At 46.8% G+C, this 6,816-nt stretch overlaps 1 pseudogene across 1 annotated transcript; it reads right to left on the reverse strand.

Moving 5' to 3' along the window:
• Positions 1 to 5,460: 5,460 nt before the first annotated feature.
• Positions 5,461 to 6,816, reverse strand: LOC116526786 (annotated as a pseudogene). Its single transcript, XR_004258280.1, has one exon. The product of XR_004258280.1 is annotated as a phosphoglycerate mutase 1 pseudogene (transcript).

Raw genomic sequence — 6,816 nt, forward strand, 5'->3', positions numbered from 1 at the left:
GAGATGGCATCTTGCTCTTGTTGCCCAGGCTGGAGTGCACTGGTGCAACCTCTACCTCCCGGGTTCAAGTGATTCTCCTGCCTCAGCCTCCCCAGTAGCTGGGATTATAGGTGCCCGCCACCACAACTTTTGTATTTTTAGAAGAGGCAAGGTTTTGCCATGTTGGCAAGTCTCAAACTCCTGATTTTAGGTGACCCGCCCGCCTCAGCCTCCCAAAGTGCTGGGATTGAAGGCGTAAGCCACTGCGATTGGCCCACCCCGTTTTATTTTTTATTTATTTATTTATTTATTTATTTATTTTTTTGAGACGGAGTTTCGCTCTTGTTACCCAGGCTGGAGTGCAATGGCGCGATCTCGGCTCACCACAACCTCCGCCTCCTGGGTTCAGGCAATTCTCCTGCCTCAGCCTCCTGAGTAGCTGGGACTACAGGCACGCACCACCATGCCCAGCTAATTTTTTGTAGTTTTAGTAGAGACGGGGTTTCACCATGTTGACCAGGATGGTCTCGATCTCTTGACCTCGTGATCCACCCGCCTCGGCCTCCCAAAGTGCTGGGATTACAGGCGTGAGCCACCGCGCCCGGCCCCCATTTTATTTTTATTGTATTTATTTATTTATTTAGAGATGGAGTTTCGCTCTGTCGCCCAGGCTGGAGTGCAGTGGCACAATCTCAGCTCACTGCACCTGCCTGCCAGGTTGAAGCAACTCTCCTGCCTCAGTCTCCTGAGTAGCTGGAATAATAGGCGCCCCACACCATGCCCAGATAATTTTTGTATTTTTAGTAGAAATGGGGTTTCACCATGTTGCCCAGGCTGGTCTCAAACTCCTGGCCTCAAACAATTCACCCACCTCGGCCTCCCAAACTGCTGGGATTACAGGTGTGAGCCACTGTGCCTGCCTATTTTTATTTTATTTTTTTTGAGATTGAGTCTTGCTCTGTGGCCTAGGCTGGAGTGCAGAGGTGCAGTCTCTCAGTGCAACCTCCGCCTCAAGGGTTCAAGCAATTCTTCTGTCTCGGCCTCCTGAGTAGCTGAGATTACGAGAGGGCACCACCACACCCGGCTAATTTTTGTATTTTTAGTAGAGACAGGGTTTCACTATGTTGATCAGGCTGGTCTCAAACTCCTGACCTCATGATCTGCCTGCCTCATCCTCTACTAAGAATACAGGCTGGAGAATTGCACAGGCGCAGTTGTGCCTTGGGTCGCCTAGATGTCCTTCCCAAAGTATAAAGATGTCTCCAGAAACCCAGCGGTGCAAGTTGAGCGGTTGGCCATTAGGTCCCGGCTGAAACAAGAGTACCTGCTTCAGTACAACGACCCCAACCGCTGAGGACCCGTCGAAAATCCTGCCATAGTTCGTTGGACCTATGCAAGAATAACAAACGTCTATCCTAATTTCAGACCCACTCCTAAAAACTGACTCATGGGAGCTGTGTTTGGATTTGGCCCCTATCTGGTATTATGTTTTCAAAACTGACAAGGATAGGAAAGAAAAACTTATCCGGGAAGGAAAATTGGATCGAACATTTAGACTCTCATATTAAATCTGGCAATGATGACTATATGCATTCCTGCCTAAATAAAACATCTATTAATCATTAAAAAAAAATAAAAAAAGAATTCAGGCTGTGCGCTGTGGCTCACGCCTGTAATCCCAGCACTTTAGGAGGCTGAGGTGGGCAAATTGCCTGAGGTCAGGAATTCAAGAACAGCCTAACCAACATGGACAAATTCCATCTCTACTAAAAATACAAAATTACCTGGGCGTGGTGGCACACGCCTGTAATCCCAGCTACTTGGGAGGCAGAGGCAGGAGAATCGCTTGAACGTGGGAGGCAGAGGTTGCAGTGAGCCGAGATCTCACCACTGCACTCCAGCCTGGGTGACAAAGCAAGACTCTGTCTCATAAATAAATAAATACATAAAAATAAACTCCATACCCAGTAGTAACCACTTCTCATTCTTTCTCTCCAGCTTTAGGCAACTACTACTTTACTTGGATTTCCGATTCAGGACATTTTATGTAAACACAATGATATGCTATGTCTTCTTTTGTGCCTGGTTTCTTTCACTTGGCATACATGTTTCAAGGTTCATCCACGTTGTAGCAGGTAGCATTGCAGCAGTTCTTTCCTCTGAATACTATTCCGTGATACAAATGTACTGCACTTTGTTTATCCATTAATCAGTTGGTTTACAGTTGAGTTGTTTCTGCTTTTTGGCTATGATGGCTAGATGAAGAAGGCTGCTATGGTCATTTGTGTACAAGCTTTTGTGAGAATCTGTTTTCACTTCCTTTGGGTTTATACTCAGGAATGGAGTTGGTGAGTCAAATAATAACTCTTTTTTCACTTTTTGAGGAACTGCCAAACTGCTTTCCATAGTAACTGCAACTGCACGCTTTTTTTTTTTTTTTTTTTTTTTTAAGATGGAGTCTCCCTCTGTCGCCAGGCTGGAGAACAGTGGCATGATCTCAGCTCACTGCAACCTCCGCTTCCTGGGCTTAAGCAATTCTCCTGCCTCAGCCTTCATAGTAGCTGGGAGTACAGGCGTGCACCACCAAGGCCCAGCTAATTTTTTTGTATTTTTAGTAGAAACGTGGTTTCATTATGCTGGTCAGCCTGGTTTCAAACTCCTGACCTCGTGATCTGCCTGCCTCAGCCTCCCAAAGTGCTGGGGTTACAGGCATAAGCCACCTACCCGGCATCACCCATTTTATTTAAAGAGTTTTATAGTTTTTGTTCTTACATTTAGGTCTTTGATCCATTTTTAGTTTCTTTTTTTTTTTCTTTTTCTTTTTAATTTTTGAGACTAAGTCTCGCTCTGTCGCCCAGGCTGGAGTGCAGTGGCACGATCTTGGCTCACTGCAACCTCTGCCTCCAGGGTTCAAACAATTCTCCTGCCTAAGCCTCCCAAGTAACTGGGATTACAGGTGTCTGCCACCATACCCAGCTAATATTTTTTTTTTTTTTTTTTTTTTTTTTTTTTTTTTTTAGTAGAGACAGGGTTTCACCATGTTAGCCAGGCTAGTCTGGAACTCCTGACCTCAGGTGATCCACCCACCTCAGCCTCCCAAAGTGCTGGGATTACAGGCGTGAGCCACCACACCTGGCTTTTTTTTTTTTTTTAAGACAGAGTCTCGCCCTGTTACCCAGGCTGGAGTGCAATGGCTTGACCTCGGCTCACTGAAACCTCCGCCTTCTGAGTTCAAGAAATTCTCCTACCTCAGCCTCTCGAGTAGCTGGGATTACAGGTACCCACAGTCATGCCCAGCTAATTTTTTTTTTTTTTTTGAGACAGAGTCTCGGTCTGTTGCCAGGCTGGAGTACAGTGGCAGGATCTTGGCTCACTGCAACCTCCATCTTCTGCGTTCAAGCGATTCTCCTGCCTTAGCCTCCTGAGTAGCTAGGACTACAGGCCTGCACCCCCATGCCCAGCTAATAAATTTTAAGTAGAGACGGGGTTTCACCATATTGGCTAGGATGGTCCTGATCTCCTGACCTCACGATCTGCCTGCCTTGGCCTCCCAAAGTGCTGGGATTACAGGTGTGAGCCACCACAGCGCCCAGCCTAATTTTTGTATTTTTGTAGAGATAGGGTTTTACCATGTTGGCCAGGCTGGTTTTGAACTCCTGACCTCAGGTGATCTGTCCGCCTCAGCCTCCCAAAGCATTTTTAGTTAATTTTTGTATAATGTTCAAGATGGACCTGAACTCATTCTTTACATGTGGATATCCAGTTTCTCTCAGCACATTTTGTTTAAAAAACGACTCCTGCTGGCCGGGCGCAGTGGCTTAAGCCTGTAATGCCAGCACTTTGGGAGGCCGAGGAGGGTGGATCACGAGGTCAAGAGATCCAGACCATCCTGGTCAACATGGTGAAACCCCGTCTCTACCAAAAATACAAAAAATTAGCTGGGCATGGTGGTGCATGCCTGTAGTCCCAGCTACTCAGGAGGCGGAGGCAGGAGAATTGCCTGAACCCAGGAGGCGGAGGTTGCGGTGAGCCGAGATGGCGCCATTGCACTCCAGCCTGGGTAACATGAGTGAAACTCCGTCTCAAAAAAAAAAAAAAAACAATGATTCCTTTCCTTCACAGAATTGTCTTGATGCCCTTGTTGGAAATCAATTGATGATGAATGTGACAGTGTATTTCCAGCCTCTCAATTCCATTCCACTGTTCAACTTATTTATCCTTACACCAGCACCATGCTGCCTCGATTTCTGTAGCTTTATAGTAAGTTTTGAAATTGGGAAGTATGAGTCTTCCAACTTTGTTCTTCTTTTTCAAGACGGTTTTTGGCTATTTTGGGTTACTTGCATTTATTTCCATATGAGTTTTAGGATCAGCTTATCCCTGTCTAAAAAAAAAAAAAAAAAAAAGACAATTGGAATTTTGATGAGCTTGTATTAAATCTGTGTATCTATTTAGGGAGTATTGCTATTTTAATTGCAATTTTGTCTTCCAATCCATGAACACAGGATCTCCTTCCATAATTTTAGGTCTTATTTAATTTCTTTTAACTTCAACAATGTTCTATAGTTTTTAGCATAATGCCTTTTTCTTTTTATTCCTAAGTATTTTATTATTTTGGATGCTATTGTAAATAGAAGTTTTGTTTTCGTTTGTTTTTTTGAGATTGAGTCTCACTCATTCGCCTAGGCGGGAGTGCAATGGCGAGATCTTGGTTCACGGCAACCTCTGCCTCCCGATTCAAGCAATTCTCCTGCCTCAGCCTCCTGAGTAGCACACACCACCACGCCCAGCTAATTTTTGTATTTTTTTTTTTTATTGCACATCACTCCTTTATTATACTGATCTGGAGAAAGGATTTAGTACAGTTATGCTCAAAGGAACACTGGACCCATGTGGCAGAGCCAAGCAACTAGAACATGATTCAGAGATCAGTGAGACACTTGGACAGGACCAAGAGGCATTTCACTGCCACAAAACAAGGTGAGGAGGGATTCGGAAACACACAGCAGGAAGCACTCCTGCCCCTCAGAGGTCAAGGAGCTGATCCCATATTGGTATGGGGAATGGTTTATATTCTGATGACCATATGTGGTACTATTTCAACTGCCACAAGAAACCCCAAAAGGGTTATTGTTTTGCACTATTTATATATACTATACATTCTTTTTTTTTTTTTTTTTTTTTTTTTTGGCGGAGTTTTTCTTTTTTTTCCCCGGCTGGAGTGCAATGGCGCGATCTCGGCTCACCGCAACCTCCGCCTCCTGGGTTCAGGCAATTCTCCTGCCTCAGCCTCCTGAGTAGCTGGGATTACAGGCACGCACCACCATGCCCAGCTAATTTTTTGTAGTTTTAGTAGAGACGGGGTTTCACCATGTTGACCAGGATGGTCTTGATCTCTTGACCTCGTGATCCACCCGCCTCGGCCTCCCAAAGTGCTGGGATTACAGGCTTGAGCCACCGCGCCCGGCTGACTATACTTTCTTTTTTATATAAAAGTAAATGTAACACCTAAACTAAATTCAGGATTCATCCCAACCTTCTAGAGCCAGCTTCTCTGGGGTCAGGGAGGAGACAGTTGTCACAGCACCATGCAGGTTACATTCATCTGCCACTGGAATGACTAGAGCCCCCAGGCAGTGGCCTGACTGCAGATGAGCAGAGGACTGGCTCCTGGGGGCAGACAGGCTCTCTTGCTTCTCTTCATTGGTCACAGCTTAGCATGTTCCTCCCTTCAAGTCATTAGTAAACAAAGCACTTGCAAAAGCTCTCACTACCTTTCAACTCTCTTGGATAAGGGGAGCCTTTCTACAGCTTGGACTGAGAACCTGTGCCCTAGAAGTGCAATTCTGACTAGAATGTATGAAGGGAGTGGGTACAGGAGACAAAATGGCTAAAATGAAAATGGGAGCCACCAGTCCCCATCTGCAGCTACAACTCAAGTTGTCTACAGATGTGGTCAGTGTGACGTGCAGGAGGGAGGGGTAGAGGGATGCAACAGGCAGGGAGGGTGCTCCTGGGGACAGCAGCCTGCCCGCCAGCCTTCACTTCTTGGCTTTCCCATGGGCAGCCACAGCTTCCATGGCTTTACGCACGGTCTCTTCATCCCCCAGGAACCGCACGGGCTTGATGGGTTTCAAATTCTTGTCCAATTCATAGACAATGGGTATACCAGTCAACAAGTTAAGCTCCATGATAGCCTCTTCAGAGAGACCCTCCAGATGCTTGACAATGCCCCGGAGGCTGTTGCCATTCGCTGCAATCAGTACCCATTTCCCCTCATTGATCTGGGGAACTATTTCTTCATTCCAGAAGGGCAGAGCTCTAGCAATCGTGTCCTTCAGACTCTCACAGGAGGGTAACTGATCTTCTGTGAGGTCTGCATACCTGTGATCCTTACTGATGCTGTAGAAAGGACGGTCGGGCTCCATCGGAGGTGGTGGGACATCACAGGAGCACCTCCATGTCTTCACCTGGGCCTCACCATGCTTTGCAGCAGTTTCTGCTTTATTGAGACCAGTTAGATCCCCACAGTGCTGCTCATTGAGGCGCCAAGTCCTCACTACTGGCAGCCACATCTGATCAATGGCATCTAGCACTGTCCAGAGGGTCTGGATCGCTCTCTTCTGCACTGAGGTGAAGCAGATATCAAACTCATAGCCAGCAACTCGCAGCGCCTGCCCCCCACACTTCGCCTCCTCGTGGCCCGCCGGGCTCAGATCGGCGCCCTACTAGCCGCTGAAGCGGTTCTCCAAGTTCCAAGCGCTCTCGCCGTGCCGGATCAGCACCAGTTTGTAGGCGGCCATGGCTATGGGATGGGGATGCGGCACCAACTGGGGT

The sequence above is a fragment of the Sapajus apella genome, unplaced genomic scaffold, assembly GCF_009761245.1.
Source record: "Sapajus apella isolate SASKATOON/1434 unplaced genomic scaffold, GSC_monkey_1.0 scaffold2, whole genome shotgun sequence".
NCBI classification, from domain to species: domain Eukaryota; kingdom Metazoa; phylum Chordata; class Mammalia; order Primates; family Cebidae; genus Sapajus; species Sapajus apella.